The sequence below is a fragment of the Pelophylax lessonae genome (assembly GCF_965119305.1).
Source record: "Pelophylax lessonae genome assembly, chromosome: 3".
Taxonomy (NCBI): Eukaryota; Metazoa; Chordata; class Amphibia; order Anura; family Ranidae; genus Pelophylax; species Pelophylax lessonae.
The window spans coordinates 4,620,582-4,640,859 of NC_138770.1; the positions used below are offsets into that span (position 1 = coordinate 4,620,582).

The 20,278-nt window shown below is 43.1% G+C and overlaps 2 protein-coding genes across 2 annotated transcripts in view; one reads left to right on the forward strand and one right to left on the reverse strand.

The window, feature by feature from the left end:
* Window positions 1-20,278, forward strand: part of LOC309549117 (uncharacterized protein) — a 4,285,597-nt gene that overhangs the window by 4,021,898 nt on the left and 243,421 nt on the right.
* Window positions 1-20,278, reverse strand: part of LOC309549120 (uncharacterized protein) — a gene marked incomplete at its 3' end in the record, with an annotated part of 1,495,124 nt that overhangs the window by 1,367,139 nt on the left and 107,707 nt on the right. The window lies entirely within an intron of this gene.

Consider the following 20,278-nt stretch of genomic DNA (forward strand, 5'->3'; position numbering starts at 1 on the left):
ATCCCAATGATCTTTTCCAAGGCCCTCCCTGACCGCAGTAGCAAATAGTTTTTACAGAGCTGGTTTGCTTGTCCCAGCATCTGACCCTCCTCTATTCACAGCACGGGCTTGGGACCGGCCATGGCAGAGTTAAAAAATGTTGAAAACATTATTTATTTATTCGTTTATTTGTTTGAGATCCTGAGGAATCCCAATGAGCTTTTCCAAGGCCCTCCCTGACCGCAGTAGCAAATAGTTTTTTTTACAGAGCTGGTTTGCTTGTCCCAGCATCTGACCCTCTTCTTTTCACAGCACGGGCTTGGGATCGGCCACGGCAGAGTTAAAAAAATGTTGAAAACATTATTTATTTATTCATTTATTTGTTTGAGATCCTGAGGAATCCCAATGAGCTTTTCCAAGGCCCTCCCTGACCGCAGTAGCAAATAGTTTTTACAGAGCTGGTTTGCTTGTCCCAGCATCTGACCCTCCTCTTTTCACAGCACGGGCTTGGGACCGGCCACGGCAGAGTTAAAAAAATGTTGAAAACATTATTTATTTATTTATTCATTTATTTGTTTGAGATCCTGAGGAATCCCAATGATCTTTTCCAAGGCCCTCCCTGACTGCAGTATCAAATAGTTTTTACAGAGCTGGTTTGCTTATCCCAGCATCTGACCCTCCTCTTTTCACAGCACGGGCTTGGGACCGGCCACGGCAGAGTTAAAAAAATGTTGAAAACATTATTTATTCATTTATTTGTTTGAGATCCTGAGGAATCCCAATGAGCTTTTCCAAGGCCCTCCCTGACCGCAGTAGCAAATAGTTTTTACAGAGCTGGTTTGCTTGTCCCAGCATCTGACCCTCCTCTATTCACAGCACGGGCTTGGGACCGGCCATGGCAGAGTTAAAAAATGTTGAAAACATTATTTATTTATTCATTTATTTGTTTGAGATCCTGAGGAATCCCAATGAGCTTTTCCAAGGCCCTCCCTGACCGCAGTAGCAAATAGTTTTTACAGAGCTGGTTTCCTTGTCCCTGCATCTGACCCTCCTCTTTTCACAGCACGGGCTTGGGACCGGCCACGGCAGAGTTAAAAAATGTTGAAAACATTATTTATTTATTTATTCATTTATTTGTTTGAGATCCTGAGGAATCCCAATGAGCTTTTCCAAGGCCCTCCCTGACCGCAGTAGCAAATAGTTTTTACAGAGCTGGTTTGCTTGTCCCAGCATCTGACCCTCCTCTTTTCACAGCACGGGCTTGGGACAGACCACGGCAGAGTTAAAAAAAATGTTGAAAACATTATTTATTTATTCATTTATTTGTTTGAGGTCATGAGGAATCCCAATGAGCTTTTCCAAGGCCCTCCCTGACTGCACTAGCAAATAGTTTTTACAGAGCTGGTTTGCTTGTCCCAGCATCTGACCCTCCTCTATTCACAGCACGGGCTTGGGACCGGCCATGGCAGAGTTAAAAAATGTTGAAAACATTATTTATTTATTCGTTTATTTGTTTGAGATCCTGAGGAATCCCAATGAGCTTTTCCAAGGCCCTCCCTGACCGCAGTAGCAAATAGTTTTTTTTACAGAGCTGGTTTGCTTGTCCCAGCATCTGACCCTCTTCTTTTCACAGCACGGGCTTGGGATCGGCCACGGCAGAGTTAAAAAAATGTTGAAAACATTATTTATTTATTCATTTATTTGTTTGAGATCCTGAGGAATCCCAATGAGCTTTTCCAAGGCCCTCCCTGACCGCAGTAGCAAATAGTTTTTACAGAGCTGGTTTGCTTGTCCCAGCATCTGACCCTCCTCTTTTCACAGCACGGGCTTGGGACCGGCCACGGCAGAGTTAAAAAAATGTTGAAAACATTATTTATTTATTTATTCATTTATTTGTTTGAGATCCTGAGGAATCCCAATGATCTTTTCCAAGGCCCTCCCTGACTGCAGTATCAAATAGTTTTTACAGAGCTGGTTTGCTTATCCCAGCATCTGACCCTCCTCTTTTCACAGCACGGGCTTGGGACCGGCCACGGCAGAGTTAAAAAAATGTTGAAAACATTATTTATTCATTTATTTGTTTGAGATCCTGAGGAATCCCAATGAGCTTTTCCAAGGCCCTCCCTGACCGCAGTAGCAAATAGTTTTTACAGAGCTGGTTTGCTTGTCCCAGCATCTGACCCTCCTCTATTCACAGCACGGGCTTGGGACCGGCCATGGCAGAGTTAAAAAATGTTGAAAACATTATTTATTTATTCATTTATTTGTTTGAGATCCTGAGGAATCCCAATGAGCTTTTCCAAGGCCCTCCCTGACCGCAGTAGCAAATAGTTTTTACAGAGCTGGTTTCCTTGTCCCTGCATCTGACCCTCCTCTTTTCACAGCACGGGCTTGGGACCGGCCACGGCAGAGTTAAAAAATGTTGAAAACATTATTTATTTATTTATTCATTTATTTGTTTGAGATCCTGAGGAATCCCAATGAGCTTTTCCAAGGCCCTCCCTGACCGCAGTAGCAAATAGTTTTTACAGAGCTGGTTTGCTTGTCCCAGCATCTGACCCTCCTCTTTTCACAGCACGGGCTTGGGACAGACCACGGCAGAGTTAAAAAAAATGTTGAAAACATTATTTATTTATTCATTTATTTGTTTGAGGTCATGAGGAATCCCAATGAGCTTTTCCAAGGCCCTCCCTGACTGCACTAGCAAATAGTTTTTACAGAGCTGGTTTGCTTGTCCCAGCATCTGACCCTCCTCTTTTAACAGCACGGGCTTGGGACCGGCCACGGCAGAGTTAAAAAATGTTGAAAACATTATTTATTTATTTATTTATTCATTTATTTGTTTGAGATCCTGAGGAATCCCAATGAGCTTTTCCAAGGCCCTCCCTGACTGCAGTATCAAATAGTTTTTACAGAGCTGGTTTGCTTATCCCAGCATCTGACCCTCCTCTTTTCATAGCACGGGCTTGGGACCGGCCATGGCAGAGTTAAAAAAATGTTGAAAACATTATTTATTTATTCATTTATTTGTTTGAGATCCTGAGGAATCCCAATGAGCTTTTCCAAGGCCCTCCCTGACCGCAGTAGCAAACAGTTTTTACAGAGCTGGTTTGCTTGTCCCAGCATCTGACCCTCCTCTATTCACAGCACGGGCTTGGGACCGGCCATGGCAGAGTTAAAAAATGTTGAAAACATTATTTATTTATTTATTCATTTATTTGTTTGAGATCCTGAGGAATCCCAATGAGCTTTTCCAAGGCCCTCCCTGACCGCAGTAGCAAAAAATTTTTACAGAGCTGGTTTCCTTGTCCCAGCATCTGACCCTCCTCTTTTCACAGCACGGGCTTGGGACCGGCCACGGCAGAGTTAAAAAATGTTGAAAACATTATTTATTTATTTAATAATTTATTTGTTTGAGATCCTGAGGAATCCCAATGAGCTTTTCCAAGGCCCTCCCTGACCGCAGTAGCAAATAGTTTTTACAGAGCTGGTTTGCTTGTCCCAGCATCTGACCCTCCTCTTTTCACAGCATGGGCTTGGGACCGGCCACGGCAGAGTTAAAAAAATGTTGAAAACATTATTTATTTATTCATTTATTTGTTTGAGATCCTGAGGAATCCCAATGAGCTTTTCCAAGGCCCTCCCTGACCGCAGTAGCAAATCGTTTTTACAGAGCTGGTTTGCTTGTCCCAACATCTGACCCTCCTCTTTTCACAGCACGGGCTTGGGACCGGCCACGGCAGAGTTAAAAAATGTTGAAAACATTATTTATTTATTTATTCATTTATTTGTTTGAGATTCTGAGGAATCCCAATGAGCTTTTCCAAGGCCCTCCCTGACCGCAGTAGCAAATAGTTTTTTTTACAGAGCTGGTTTGCTTGTCCCAGCATCTGACCCTCTTCTTTTCACAGCACGGGCTTGGGACCGGCCATGGCAGAGTTAAAAAATGTTGAAAACATTATTTATTTATTCATTTATTTGTTTGAGATCCTGAGGAATCCCAATGAGCTTTTCCAAGGCCCTCCCTGACCGCAGTAGCAAATAGTTTTTACAGAGCTGGTTTCCTTGTCCCAGCATCTGACCCTCCTCTTTTCACAGCACGGTCTTGGGACCGGCCACAGCAGAGTTAAAAAATGTTGAAAACATTATTTATTTATTTATTCATTTATTTGTTTGAGATCCTGAGGAATCCCAATGAGCTTTTCCAAGGCCCTCCCTGACTGCACTAGCAAATAGTTTTTACAGAGCTGGTTTGCTTGTCCCAGCATCTGACCCTCCTCTTTTCACAGCACAGGCTTGGGACCGGCCACGGCAGAGTTAAAAAATGTTGAAAACATTATTTATTTATTTATTCATTTATTTGTTTGAGATCCTGAGGAATCCCAATGAGCTTTTCCAAGGCCCTCCCTGACCGCAGTAGCAAATAGTTTTTACAGAGCTGGTTTGCTTGTCCCAGCATCTGACCCTCCTCTTTTCACAGCACGGGCTTGGGACCGGCCATGGCAGCGTTAAAAAAATGTTGAAAACATTATTTATTTATTCATTTATTTGTTTGAGATCCTGAGGAATCCCAATGAGCTTTTCCAAGGCCCTCCCTGACCGCAGTAGCAAATAGTTTTTACAGAGCTGGTTTGCTTGTCCCAGCATCTGACCCTCCTCTATTCACAGCACGGGCTTGGGACCGGCCATGGCAGAGTTAAAAAATGTTGAAAACATTATTTATTTATTCATTTATTTGTTTGAGATCCTGAGGAATCCCAATGAGCTTTTCCAAGGCCCTCCCTGACCGCAGTAGCAAATAGTTTTTACAGAGCTGGTTTCCTTGTCCCAGCATCTGACCCTCCTCTTTTCACAGCACGGGCTTGGGACCGGCCACGGCAGAGTTAAAAAATGTTGAAAACATTATTTATTTATTTAATAATTTATTTGTTTGAGATCCTGAGGAATCCCAATGAGCTTTTCCAAGGCCCTCCCTGACCGCAGTAGCAAATAGTTTTTACAGAGCTGGTTTGCTTGTCCCAGCATCTGACCCTCCTCTTTTCACAGCACGGGCTTGGGACCGGCCACGGCAGAGTTAAAAAAATGTTGAAAACATTATTTATTTATTCATTTATTTGTTTGAGATCCTGAGGAATCCCAATGAGCTTTTCCAAGGCCCTCCCTGACCGCAGTAGCAAATAGTTTTTACAGAGCTGGTTTGCTTGTCCCAGCATCTGACCCTCTTCTTTTCACAGCACGGGCTTGGGACCGGCCACGGCAGAGTTAAAAAAATGTTGAAAACATTATTTATTTATTCATTTATTTGTTTGAGATCCTGAGGAATCCCAATGAGCTTTTCCAAGGCCCTCCCTGACCGCAGTAGCAAATAGTTTTTACAGAGCTGGTTTGCTTGTCCCAGCATCTGACCCTCTTCTTTTCACAGCACGGGCTTGGGACCGGACACGGCAGAGTTAAAAAAATGTTGAAAACATTATTTATTTATTCATTTATTTGTTTGAGATCCTGAGGAATCCCAATGAGCTTTTCCAAGGCCCTCCCTGACCGCAGTAGCAAATAGTTTTTACAGAGCTGGTTTCCTTGTCCCAGCATCTGACCCTCCTCTTTTCACAGCACGGGCTTGGGACCGGCCACGGCAGAGTTAAAAAATGTTGAAAACATTATTTATTTATTTAATAATTTATTTGTTTGAGATCCTGAGGAATCCCAATGAGCTTTTCCAAGGCCCTCCCTGACCGCAGTAGGAAATAGTTTTTGCAGAGCTGGTTTGCTTGTCCCAGCATCTGACCCTCCTCTTTTCACAGCAGGGGCTTGGGACCGGCCACGGCAGAGTTAAAAAAATGTTGAAAACATTATTTATTTATTCATTTATTTGTTTGAGATCCTGAGGAATCCCAATGAGCTTTTCCAAGGCCCTCCCTGACCGCAGTAGCAAATAGTTTTTACAGAGCTGGTTTGCTTGTCCCAGCATCTGACCCTCCTCTATTCACAGCACGGGCTTGCGACCGGCCATGGCAGAGTTAAAAAATGTTGAAAACATTATTTATTCATTTATTTGTTTGAGATCCTGAGGAATCCCAATGAGCTTTTCCAAGGCCCTCCCTGACCGCAGTAGCAAATAGTTTTTACAGAGCTGGTTTCCTTGTCCCAGCATCTGACCCTCCTCTTTTCACAGCACGGGCTTGGGACCGGCCACGGCAGAGTTAAAAAATGTTGAAAACATTATTTATTTATTTATTAATTTATTTGTTTGAGATCCTGAGGAATCCCAATGAGCTTTTCCAAGGCCCTCCCTGACCGCAGTAGCAAAAAGTTTTTTTTACAGAGCTGGTTTGCTTGTCCCAGCATCTGACCCTCTTCTTTTCACAGCACGGGCTTGGGACCGGACACGGCAGAGTTAAAAAAATGTTGAAAACATTATTTATTTATTCATTTATTTGTTTGAGATCCTGAGGAATCCCAATGAGCTTTTCCAAGGCCCTCCCTGACCGCAGTAGCAAATAGTTTTTACAGAGCTGGTTTGCTTGTCCCAACATCTGACCCTCCTCTTTTCACAGCACGGGCTTGGGACCGGCCACGGCAGAGTTAAAAAAATGTTGAAAACATTATTTATTTATTTATTCATTTATTTGTTTGAGATCCTGAGGAATCCCAATGAGCTTTTCCAAGGCCCTCCCTGACTGCAGTATCAAATAGTTTTTACAGAGCTGGTTTGCTTATCCCAGCATCTGACCCTCCTCTTTTCACAGCACGGGCTTGGGACCGGCCACGGCAGAGTTAAAAAAATGTTGAAAACATTATTTATTTATTCATTTATTTGTTTGAGATCCTGAGGAATCCCAATGAGCTTTTCCAAGGCCCTCCCTGACCGCAGTAGCAAATAGTTTTTACAGAGCTGGTTTGCTTGTCCCAGCATCTGACCCTCCTCTATTCACAGCACGGGCTTGGGACCGGCCATGGCAGAGTTAAAAAATGTTGAAAACATTATTTATTTATTCATTTATTTGTTTGAGATCCTGAGGAATCCCAATGAGCTTTTCCAAGGCCCTCCCTGACTGCAGTAGCAAATAGTTTTTACAGAGCTGGTTTCCTTGTCCCAGCATCTGACCCTCCTCTTTTCACAGCACGGGCTTGGGACCGGCCACGGCAGAGTTAAAAAATGTTGAAAACATTATTTATTTATTTATTAATTTATTTGTTTGAGATCCTGAGGAATCCCAATGAGCTTTTCCAAGGCCCTTCCTGACCGCAGTAGCAAATCGTTTTTACAGAGCTGGTTTGCTTGTCCCAGCATCTGACCCTCCTCTTTTCACAGCACGGGCTTGGGACCGGCGACGGCAGAGTTAAAAAATGTTGAAAACATTATTTATTTATTTGTTTGAGATCCTGAGGAATCCCAATGAGCTTTTCCAAGGCACTCCCTGACCTCAGTAGAAAATAGTTTTTACAGAGCTGGTTTGCTTGTCCCAGCATCTGACCCTCCTCTTTTCACAGCACGGGCTTGGGACCGGCCACGGCAGAGTTAAAAAAATGTTGAAAACATTATTTATTTATTCATTTATTTGTTTGAGATCCTGAGGAATCCCAATGAGCTTTTCCAAGGCCCTCCCTGACCGCAGTAGCAAATAGTTTTTACAGAGCTGGTTTGCTTGTCCCAACATCTGACCCTCCTCTTTTCACAGCACGGGCTTGGGACCGGCCACGGCAGAGTTAAAAAATGTTGAAAACATTATTTATTTATTTATTCATTTATTTGTTTGAGATTCTGAGGAATCCCAATGAGCTTTTCCAAGGCCCTCCCTTACCGCAGTAGCAAATATTTTTTTTACAGAGCTGGTTTGCTTGTCCCAGCAACTGACCCCCTTCTTTTCACAGCACGGGCTTTGGACCGGCCACGGCAGAGTTAAAAAAATGTTGAAAACCTTATTTATTTATTCATTTATTTGTTTGAGATCCTGAGGAATCCCAATGAGCTTTTCCAAGGCCCTCCCTGACCGCAGTAGCAAATAGTTTTTACAGAGCTGGTTTGCTTGTCCCAGCATCTGACCCTCCTCTTTTCACAGCACGGGCTTGGGACCGGCCACGGCAGAGTTAAAAAAATGTTGAAAACATTATTTATTTATTTATTCATTTATTTGTTTGAGATCCTGAGGAATCCCAATGAGCTTTTCCAAGGCCCTCCCTGACCGCAGTAGCAAATAGTTTTTACAGAGCTGGTTTGCTTGTCCCAGCATCTGACCCTCCTCTTTTCACAGCACGGGCTTGGGACTGGCCACGGCAGAGTTAAAAAAATGTTGAAAACATTATTTATTTATTCATTTATTTGTTTGAGATCCTGAGGAATCCCAATGAGCTTTTCCAAGGCCCTCCCTGACCGCAGTAGCAAATCGTTTTTACAGAGCTGGTTTGCTTGTCCCAACATCTGACCCTCCTCTTTTCACAGCACGGACTTGGGACCGGCCACGGCAGAGTTAAAAAATGTTGAAGACATTATTTATTTATTTATTCATTTATTTGTTTGAGATTCTGAGGAATCCCAATGAGCTTTTCCAAGGCCCTCCCTGACCGCAGTAGCAAATAGTTTTTTTTACAGAGCTGGTTTGCTTGTCCCAGCATCTGACCCTCTTCTTTTCACAGCACGGGCTTGGGACCGGACACGGCAGAGTTAAAAAAATGTTGAAAACATTATTTATTTATTCATTTATTTGTTTGAGATCCTGAGGAATCCCAATGAGCTTTTCCAAGGCCCTCCCTGACCGCAGTAGCAAATAGTTTTTACAGAGCTGGTTTGCTTGTCCCAGCATCTGACCCTCCTCTTTTCACAGCACGGGCTTGGGACCGGCCACGGCAGAGTTAAAAAAATGTTGAAAACATTATTTATTTATTTATTCATTTATTTGTTTGAGATCCTGAGGAATCCCAATGAGCTTTTCCAAGGCCCTCCCTGACTGCAGTATCAAATAGTTTTTACAGAGCTGGTTTGCTTATCCCAGCATCTGACCCTCCTATTTTCACAGCACGGGCTTGGGACCGGCCACGGCAGAGTTAAAAAAATGTTGAAAACATTATTTATTTATTCATTTATTTGTTTGAGATCCTGAGGAATCCCAATGAGCTTTTCCAAGGCCCTCCCTGACCGCAGTAGCAAATAGTTTTTACAGAGCTGGTTTGCTTGTCCCAGCATCTGACCCGCCTCTATTCACAGCACGGGCTTGGGACCGGCCATGGCAGAGTTAAAAAATGTTGAAAACATTATTTATTTATTTATTAATTTATTTGTTTGAGATCCTGAGGAATCCCAATGAGCTTTTCCAAGGCCCTCCCTGACCGCAGTAGCAAATAGTTTTTACAGAGCTGGTTTGCTTGTCCCAGCATCTGACCCTCCTCTTTTCACAGCACGGGCTTGGGACCAGCGACGGCAGAGTTAAAAAATGTTGAAAACATTATTTATTTATTTGTTTGAGATCCTGAGGAATCCCAATGAGCTTTTCCAAAGCACTCCCTGACCTCAGTAGAAAATAGTTTTTACAGAACTGGTTTGCTTGTCCCAGCATCTGACCCTCCTCTTTTCACAGCACGGGCTTGGGACCGGCCACGGCAGAGTTAAAAAAATGTTGAAAACATTATTTATTTATTAATTTATTTGTTTGAGATCCTGAGGAATCCCAATGAGCTTTTCCAAGGCCCTCCCTGACCGCAGTAGCAAATAGTTTTTACAGAGCTGGTTTCCTTGTCCCAGCATCTGACCCTCCTCTTTTCACAGCACGGGCTTGGGACCGGCCACGGCAGAGTTAAAAAATGTTGAAAACATTATTTATTTATTTAATAATTTATTTGTTTGAGATCCTGAGGAATCCCAATGAGCTTTTCCAAGGCCCTCCCTGACCGCAGTAGGAAATAGTTTTTGCAGAGCTGGTTTGCTTGTCCCAGCATCTGACCCTCCTCTTTTCACAGCAGGGGCTTGGGACCGGCCACGGCAGAGTTAAAAAAATGTTGAAAACATTATTTATTTATTCATTTATTTGTTTGAGATCCTGAGGAATCCCAATGAGCTTTTCCAAGGCCCTCCCTGACCGCAGTAGCAAATAGTTTTTACAGAGCTGGTTTGCTTGTCCCAGCATCTGACCCCCCTCTATTCACAGCACGGGCTTGCGACCGGCCATGGCAGAGTTAAAAAATGTTGAAAACATTATTTATTCATTTATTTGTTTGAGATCCTGAGGAATCCCAATGAGCTTTTCCAAGGCCCTCCCTGACCGCAGTAGCAAATAGTTTTTACAGAGCTGGTTTCCTTGTCCCAGCATCTGACCCTCCTCTTTTCACAGCACGGGCTTGGGACCGGCCACGGCAGAGTTAAAAAATGTTGAAAACATTATTTATTTATTTATTAATTTATTTGTTTGAGATCCTGAGGAATCCCAATGAGCTTTTCCAAGGCCCTCCCTGACCGCAGTAGCAAAAAGTTTTTTTTACAGAGCTGGTTTGCTTGTCCCAGCATCTGACCCTCTTCTTTTCACAGCACGGGCTTGGGACCGGACACGGCAGAGTTAAAAAAATGTTGAAAACATTATTTATTTATTCATTTATTTGTTTGAGATCCTGAGGAATCCCAATGAGCTTTTCCAAGGCCCTCCCTGACCGCAGTAGCAAATAGTTTTTACAGAGCTGGTTTGCTTGTCCCAGCATCTGACCCTCCTCTTTTCACAGCACGGGCTTGGGACCGGCCACGGCAGAGTTAAAAAAATGTTGAAAACATTATTTATTTATTTATTCATTTATTTGTTTGAGATCCTGAGGAATCCCAATGAGCTTTTCCAAGGCCCTCCCTGACTGCAGTATCAAATAGTTTTTACAGAGCTGGTTTGCTTATCCCAGCATCTGACCCTCCTCTTTTCACAGCACGGGCTTGGGACCGGCCACGGCAGAGTTAAAAAAATGTTGAAAACATTATTTATTTATTCATTTATTTGTTTGAGATCCTGAGGAATCCCAATGAGCTTTTCCAAGGCCCTCCCTGACCGCAGTAGCAAATAGTTTTTACAGAGCTGGTTTGCTTGTCCCAGCATCTGACCCTCCTCTATTCACAGCACGGGCTTGGGACCGGCCATGGCAGAGTTAAAAAATGTTGAAAACATTATTTATTTATTCATTTATTTGTTTGAGATCCTGAGGAATCCCAATGAGCTTTTCCAAGGCCCTCCCTGACTGCAGTAGAAAATAGTTTTTACAGAGCTGGTTTCCTTGTCCCAGCATCTGACCCTCCTCTTTTCACAGCACGGGCTTGGGACCGGCCACGGCAGAGTTAAAAAATGTTGAAAACATTATTTATTTATTTATTAATTTATTTGTTTGAGATCCTGAGGAATCCCAATGAGCTTTTCCAAGGCCCTTCCTGACCGCAGTAGCAAATCGTTTTTACAGAGCTGGTTTGCTTGTCCCAGCATCTGACCCTCCTCTTTTCACAGCACGGGCTTGGGACCGGCGACGGCAGAGTTAAAAAATGTTGAAAACATTATTTATTTATTTGTTTGAGATCCTGAGGAATCCCAATGAGCTTTTCCAAGGCACTCCCTGACCTCAGTAGAAAATAGTTTTTACAGAGCTGGTTTGCTTGTCCCAGCATCTGACCCTCCTCTTTTCACAGCACGGGCTTGGGACCGGCCACGGCAGAGTTAAAAAAATGTTGAAAACATTATTTATTTATTCATTTATTTGTTTGAGATCCTGAGGAATCCCAATGAGCTTTTCCAAGGCCCTCCCTGACCGCAGTAGCAAATAGTTTTTACAGAGCTGGTTTGCTTGTCCCAACATCTGACCCTCCTCTTTTCACAGCACGGGCTTGGGACCGGCCACGGCAGAGTTAAAAAATGTTGAAAACATTATTTATTTATTTATTCATTTATTTGTTTGAGATTCTGAGGAATCCCAATGAGCTTTTCCAAGGCCCTCCCTTACCGCAGTAGCAAATATTTTTTTTACAGAGCTGGTTTGCTTGTCCCAGCAACTGACCCCCTTCTTTTCACAGCACGGGCTTTGGACCGGCCACGGCAGAGTTAAAAAAATGTTGAAAACCTTATTTATTTATTCATTTATTTGTTTGAGATCCTGAGGAATCCCAATGAGCTTTTCCAAGGCCCTCCCTGACCGCAGTAGCAAATAGTTTTTACAGAGCTGGTTTGCTTGTCCCAGCATCTGACCCTCCTCTTTTCACAGCACGGGCTTGGGACCGGCCACGGCAGAGTTAAAAAAATGTTGAAAACATTATTTATTTATTTATTCATTTATTTGTTTGAGATCCTGAGGAATCCCAATGAGCTTTTCCAAGGCCCTCCCTGACCGCAGTAGCAAATAGTTTTTTTTACAGAGCTGGTTTGCTTGTCCCAGCATCTGACCCTCCTCTTTTCACAGCACGGGCTTGGGACTGGCCACGGCAGAGTTAAAAAAATGTTGAAAACATTATTTATTTATTCATTTATTTGTTTGAGATCCTGAGGAATCCCAATGAGCTTTTCCAAGGCCCTCCCTGACCGCAGTAGCAAATCGTTTTTACAGAGCTGGATTGCTTGTCCCAACATCTGACCCTCCTCTTTTCACAGCACGGACTTGGGACCGGCCACGGCAGAGTTAAAAAATGTTGAAGACATTATTTATTTATTTATTCATTTATTTGTTTGAGATTCTGAGGAATCCCAATGAGCTTTTCCAAGGCCCTCCCTGACCGCAGTAGCAAATAGTTTTTTTTACAGAGCTGGTTTGCTTGTCCCAGCATCTGACCCTCTTCTTTTCACAGCACGGGCTTGGGACCGGACACGGCAGAGTTAAAAAAATGTTGAAAACATTATTTATTTATTCATTTATTTGTTTGAGATCCTGAGGAATCCCAATGAGCTTTTCCAAGGCCCTCCCTGACCGCAGTAGCAAATAGTTTTTACAGAGCTGGTTTGCTTGTCCCAGCATCTGACCCTCCTCTTTTCACAGCACGGGCTTGGGACCGGCCACGGCAGAGTTAAAAAAATGTTGAAAACATTATTTATTTATTTATTCATTTATTTGTTTGAGATCCTGAGGAATCCCAATGAGCTTTTCCAAGGCCCTCCCTGACTGCAGTATCAAATAGTTTTTACAGAGCTGGTTTGCTTATCCCAGCATCTGACCCTCCTATTTTCACAGCACGGGCTTGGGACCGGCCACGGCAGAGTTAAAAAAATGTTGAAAACATTATTTATTTATTCATTTATTTGTTTGAGATCCTGAGGAATCCCAATGAGCTTTTCCAAGGCCCTCCCTGACCGCAGTAGCAAATAGTTTTTACAGAGCTGGTTTGCTTGTCCCAGCATCTGACCCGCCTCTATTCACAGCACGGGCTTGGGACCGGCCATGGCAGAGTTAAAAAATGTTGAAAACATTATTTATTTATTTATTAATTTATTTGTTTGAGATCCTGAGGAATCCCAATGAGCTTTTCCAAGGCCCTCCCTGACCGCAGTAGCAAATAGTTTTTACAGAGCTGGTTTGCTTGTCCCAGCATCTGACCCTCCTCTTTTCACAGCACGGGCTTGGGACCAGCGACGGCAGAGTTAAAAAATGTTGAAAACATTATTTATTTATTTGTTTGAGATCCTGAGGAATCCCAATGAGCTTTTCCAAAGCACTCCCTGACCTCAGTAGAAAATAGTTTTTACAGAACTGGTTTGCTTGTCCCAGCATCTGACCCTCCTCTTTTCACAGCACGGGCTTGGGACCGGCCACGGCAGAGTTAAAAAAATGTTGAAAACATTATTTATTTATTCATTTATTTGTTTGAGATCCTGAGGAATCCCAATGAGCTTTTCCAAGGCCCTCCCTGACCGCAGTAGCAAATAGTTTTTACAGAGCTGGTTTGCTTGTCCCAGCATCTGACCCTCCTCTTTTCACAGCACGGGCTTGGGACTGGCCACGGCAGAGTTAAAAAAATGTTGAAAACATTATTTATTTATTCATTTATTTGTTTGAGATCCTGAGGAATCCCAATGAGCTTTTCCAAGGCCCTCCCTGACCGCAGTAGCAAATCGTTTTTACAGAGCTGGTTTGCTTGTCCCAACATCTGACCCTCCTCTTTTCACAGCACGGACTTGGGACCGGCCACGGCAGAGTTAAAAAATGTTGAAGACATTATTTATTTATTTATTCATTTATTTGTTTGAGATTCTGAGGAATCCCAATGAGCTTTTCCAAGGCCCTCCCTGACCGCAGTAGCAAATAGTTTTTTTTACAGAGCTGGTTTGCTTGTCCCAGCATCTGACCCTCTTCTTTTCACAGCACGGGCTTGGGACCGGACACGGCAGAGTTAAAAAAATGTTGAAAACATTATTTATTTATTCATTTATTTGTTTGAGATCCTGAGGAATCCCAATGAGCTTTTCCAAGGCCCTCCCTGACCGCAGTAGCAAATAGTTTTTACAGAGCTGGTTTGCTTGTCCCAGCATCTGACCCTCCTCTTTTCACAGCACGGGCTTGGGACCGGCCACAGCAGAGTTAAAAAAATGTTGAAAACATTATTTATTTATTTATTCATTTATTTGTTTGAGATCCTGAGGAATCCCAATGAGCTTTTCCAAGGCCCTCCCTGACTGCAGTATCAAATAGTTTTTACAGAGCTGGTTTGCTTATCCCAGCATCTGACCCTCCTATTTTCACAGCACGGGCTTGGGACCGGCCACGGCAGAGTTAAAAAAATGTTGAAAACATTATTTATTTATTCATTTATTTGTTTGAGATCCTGAGGAATCCCAATGAGCTTTTCCAAGGCCCTCCCTGACCGCAGTAGCAAATAGTTTTTACAGAGCTGGTTTGCTTGTCCCAGCATCTGACCCGCCTCTATTCACAGCACGGGCTTGGGACCGGCCATGGCAGAGTTAAAAAATGTTGAAAACATTATTTATTTATTTATTAATTTATTTGTTTGAGATCCTGAGGAATCCCAATGAGCTTTTCCAAGGCCCTCCCTGACCGCAGTAGCAAATAGTTTTTACAGAGCTGGTTTGCTTGTCCCAGCATCTGACCCTCCTCTTTTCACAGCACGGGCTTGGGACCAGCGACGGCAGAGTTAAAAAATGTTGAAAACATTATTTATTTATTTGTTTGAGATCCTGAGGAATCCCAATGAGCTTTTCCAAAGCACTCCCTGACCTCAGTAGAAAATAGTTTTTACAGAACTGGTTTGCTTGTCCCAGCATCTGACCCTCCTCTTTTCACAGCACGGGCTTGGGACCGGCCACGGCAGAGTTAAAAAAATGTTGAAAACATTATTTATTTATTTATTCATTTATTTGTTTGAGATCCTGAGGAATCCCAATGAGCTTTTCCAAGGCCCTCCCTGACCGCAGTAGCAAATAGTTTTTACAGAGCTGGTTTGCTTGTCCCAGCATCTGACCCTCCTCTTTTCACAGCACGGGCTTGGGACTGGCCACGGCAGAGTTAAAAAAATGTTGAAAACATTATTTATTTATTCATTTATTTGTTTGAGATCCTGAGGAATCCCAATGAGCTTTTCCAAGGCCCTCCCTGACCGCAGTAGCAAATCGTTTTTACAGAGCTGGTTTGCTTGTCCCAACATCTGACCCTCCTCTTTTCACAGCACGGACTTGGGACCGGCCACGGCAGAGTTAAAAAATGTTGAAGACATTATTTATTTATTTATTCATTTATTTGTTTGAGATTCTGAGGAATCCCAATGAGCTTTTCCAAGGCCCTCCCTGACCGCAGTAGCAAATAGTTTTTTTTACAGAGCTGGTTTGCTTGTCCCAGCATCTGACCCTCTTCTTTTCACAGCACGGGCTTGGGACCGGACACGGCAGAGTTAAAAAAATGTTGAAAACATTATTTATTTATTCATTTATTTGTTTGAGATCCTGAGGAATCCCAATGAGCTTTTCCAAGGCCCTCCCTGACCGCAGTAGCAAATAGTTTTTACAGAGCTGGTTTGCTTGTCCCAGCATCTGACCCTCCTCTTTTCACAGCACGGGCTTGGGACCGGCCACGGCAGAGTTAAAAAAATGTTGAAAACATTATTTATTTATTTATTCATTTATTTGTTTGAGATCCTGAGGAATCCCAATGAGCTTTTCCAAGGCCCTCCCTGACTGCAGTATCAAATAGTTTTTACAGAGCTGGTTTGCTTATCCCAGCATCTGACCCTCCTATTTTCACAGCACGGGCTTGGGACCGGCCACGGCAGAGTTAAAAAAATGTTGAAAACATTATTTATTTATTCATTTATTTGTTTGAGATCCTGAGGAATCCCAATGAGCTTTTCCAAGGCCCTCCCTGACCGCAGTAGCAAATAGTTTTTACAGAGCTGGTTTGCTTGTCCCAGCATCTGACCCGCCTCTATTCACAGCACGGGCTTGGGACCGGCCATGGCAGAGTTAAAAAATGTTGAAAACATTATTTATTTATTTATTAATTTATTTGTTTGAGATCCTGAGGAATCCCAATGAGCTTTTCCAAGGCCCTCCCTGACCGCAGTAGCAAATAGTTTTTACAGAGCTGGTTTGCTTGTCCCAGCATCTGACCCTCCTCTTTTCACAGCACGGGCTTGGGACCAGCGACGGCAGAGTTAAAAAATGTTGAAAACATTATTTATTTATTTGTTTGAGATCCTGAGGAATCCCAATGAGCTTTTCCAAAGCACTCCCTGACCTCAGTAGAAAATAGTTTTTACAGAACTGGTTTGCTTGTCCCAGCATCTGACCCTCCTCTTTTCACAGCACGGGCTTGGGACCGGCCACGGCAGAGTTAAAAAAATGTTGAAAACATTATTTATTTATTCATTTATTTGTTTGAGATCCTGAGGAATCCCAATGAGCTTTTCCAAGGCCCTCCCTGACCGCAGTAGCAAATAGTTTTTACAGAGCTGGTTTGCTTGTCCCAGCATCTGACCCTCCTCTTTTCACAGCACGGGCTTGGGACTGGCCACGGCAGAGTTAAAAAAATGTTGAAAACATTATTTATTTATTCATTTATTTGTTTGAGATCCTGAGGAATCCCAATGAGCTTTTCCAAGGCCCTCCCTGACCGCAGTAGCAAATCGTTTTTACAGAGCTGGTTTGCTTGTCCCAACATCTGACCCTCCTCTTTTCACAGCACGGACTTGGGACCGGCCACGGCAGAGTTAAAAAATGTTGAAGACATTATTTATTTATTTATTCATTTATTTGTTTGAGATTCTGAGGAATCCCAATGAGCTTTTCCAAGGCCCTCCCTGACCGCAGTAGCAAATAGTTTTTTTTACAGAGCTGGTTTGCTTGTCCCAGCATCTGACCCTCTTCTTTTCACAGCACGGGCTTGGGACCGGACACGGCAGAGTTAAAAAAATGTTGAAAACATTATTTATTTATTCATTTATTTGTTTGAGATCCTGAGGAATCCCAATGAGCTTTTCCAAGGCCCTCCCTGACCGCAGTAGCAAATAGTTTTTACAGAGCTGGTTTGCTTGTCCCAGCATCTGACCCTCCTCTTTTCACAGCACGGGCTTGGGACCGGCCACAGCAGAGTTAAAAAAATGTTGAAAACATTATTTATTTATTTATTCATTTATTTGTTTGAGATCCTGAGGAATCCCAATGAGCTTTTCCAAGGCCCTCCCTGACTGCAGTATCAAATAGTTTTTACAGAGCTGGTTTGCTTGTCCCAGCATCTGACCCTCCTCTTTTCACAGCACGGGCTTGGGACCGGCGACGGCAGAGCTAAAAAATGTTGAAAACATTATTTATTTATTTGTTTGAGATCCTGAGGAATCCCAATGAGCTTTTCCAAGGCACTCCCTGACCTCAGAAGAAAATAGTTTTTACAGAGCTGGTTTCCTTGTCCTAGCATCTGACCCTCATCTTTTCACAGCACGGGCTTGGGACCGGCCACGGCAGAGTTAAAAAAATGTTGAAAACATTATTTATTTATTCATTTATTTGTTTGAGATCCTGAGGAATCCCAATGAGCTTTTCCAAGGCCCTCCCTGACCGCAGTAGCAAATAGTTTTTACAGAGCTGGTTTGCTTGTCCCAGCATCTGACCCTCCTCTTTTCACAGCACGGGCTTGGGACCGGCCACGGCAGAGTTAAAAAAATGTTGAAAACATTATTTATTTATTCATTTATTTGTTTGAGATCCTGAGGAATCCCAATGAGCTTTTCCAAGGCCCTCCCTGACCGCAGTAGCAAATAGTTTTTACAGAGCTGGTTTGCTTGTCCCAACATCTGACCCTCCTCTTTTCACAGCACGGGCTTGGGACCGGCCACGGCAGAGTTAAAAAATGTTGAAAACATTATTTATTTATTTATTCATTTATTTGTTTGAGATTCTGAGGAATCCCAATGAGCTTTTCCAAGGCCCTCCCTGACCGCAGTAGCAAATAGTTTTTTTTACAGAGCTGGTTTGCTTGTCCCAGCATCTGACCCTCTTCTTTTCACAGCACGGGCTTGGGACCGGACACGGCAGAGTTAAAAAAATGTTGAAAACATTATTTATTTATTCATTTATTTGTTTGAGATCCTGAGGAATCCCAATGAGCTTTTCCAAGGCCCTCCCTGACCGCAGTAGCAAATAGTTTTTACAGAGCTGGTTTGCTTGTCCCAGCATCTGACCCTCCTCTTTTCACAGCACGGGCTTGGGACCGGCCACGGCAGAGTTAAAAAAATGTTGAAAACATTATTTATTTATTTATTCATTTATTTGTTTGAGATCCTGAGGAATCCCAATGAGCTTTTCCAAGGCCCTCCCTGACTGCAGTATCAAATAGTTTTTACAGAGCTGGTTTGCTTATCCCAGCATCTGACCCTCCTCTTTTCACAGCACGGGCTTGGGACCGGCCACGGCAGAGTTAAAAAAATGTTGAAAACATTATTTATTTATTCATTTATTTGTTTGAGATCCTGAGGAATCCCAATGAGCTTTTCCAAGGCCCTCCCTGACTGCAGTAGCAAATAGTTTTTACAGAGCTGGTTTGCTTGTCCCAGCATCTGACCCTCCTCTATTCACAGCACGGGCTTGGGACCGGCCACGGCAGAGTTAAAAAAATGTTGAAAACATTATTTATTTATTCATTTATTTGTTTGAGATCCTGAGGAATCCCAATGAGCTTTTCCAATGCCCTCCCTGACCGCAGTAGCAAATAGTTTTTACAGAGCTTGTTTCCTTGTCCCAGCATCTGACCCTCCTCTTTTCACAGCACGGGCTTGGGACCGGCCACGGCAGAGTTAAAAAATGTTGAAAACATTATTTATTTATTTATTAATTTATTTGTTTGAGATCCTGAGGAATCCCAATGAGCTTTTCCAAGGCCCTCCCTGACCGCAGTAGCAAATAGTTTTTACAGAGCTGGTTTGCTTGTCCCAACATCTGACCCTCCTCTTTTCACAGCACGGGCTTGGGACCGGCCACGGCAGAGTTAAAAAATGTTGAAAACATTATTTATTTATTTATTCATTTATTTGTTTGAGATTCTGAGGAATCCCAATGAGCTTTTCCAAGGCCCTCCCTTACCGCAGTAGCAAATATTTTTTTTACAGAGCTGGTTTGCTTGTCCCAGCATCTGACCCCCTTCTTTTCACAGCACGGGCTTTGGACCGGCCACGGCAGAGTTAAAAAAATGTTGAAAACCTTATTTATTTATTCATTTATTTGTTTGAGATCCTGAGGAATCCCAATGAGCTTTTCCAAGGCCCTCCCTGACCGCAGTAGCAAATAGTTTTTACAGAGCTGGTTTGCTTGTCCCAGCATCTGACCCTCCTCTTTTCACAGCACGGGCTTGGGACCGGCCACGGCAGAGTTAAAAAAATGTTGAAAACATTATTTATTTATTTATTCATTTATTTGTTTGAGATCCTGAGGAATCCCAATGAGCTTTTCCAAGGCCCTCCCTGACTGCAGTATCAAATAGTTTTTACAGAGCTGGTTTGCTTATCCCAGCATCTGACCCTCCTCTTTTCACAGCACGGGCTTGGGACCGGCCACGGCAGAGTTAAAAAAATGTTGAAAACATTATTTATTTATTCATTTATTTGTTTGAGATCCTGAGGAATCCCAATGAGCTTTTCCAAGGCCCTCCCTGACCGCAGTAGCAAATAGTTTTTACAGAGCTGGTTTACTTGTCCCAGCATCTGACCCTCCTCTATTCACAGCACGGGCTTGGGACTGGCCATGGCAGAGTTAAAAAATGTTGAAAACATTATTTATTTATTCATTTATTTGTTTGAGATCCTGAGGAATCCCAATGAGCTTTTCCAAGGCCCTCCCTGACCGCAGTAGCAAATAGTTTTTACAGAGCT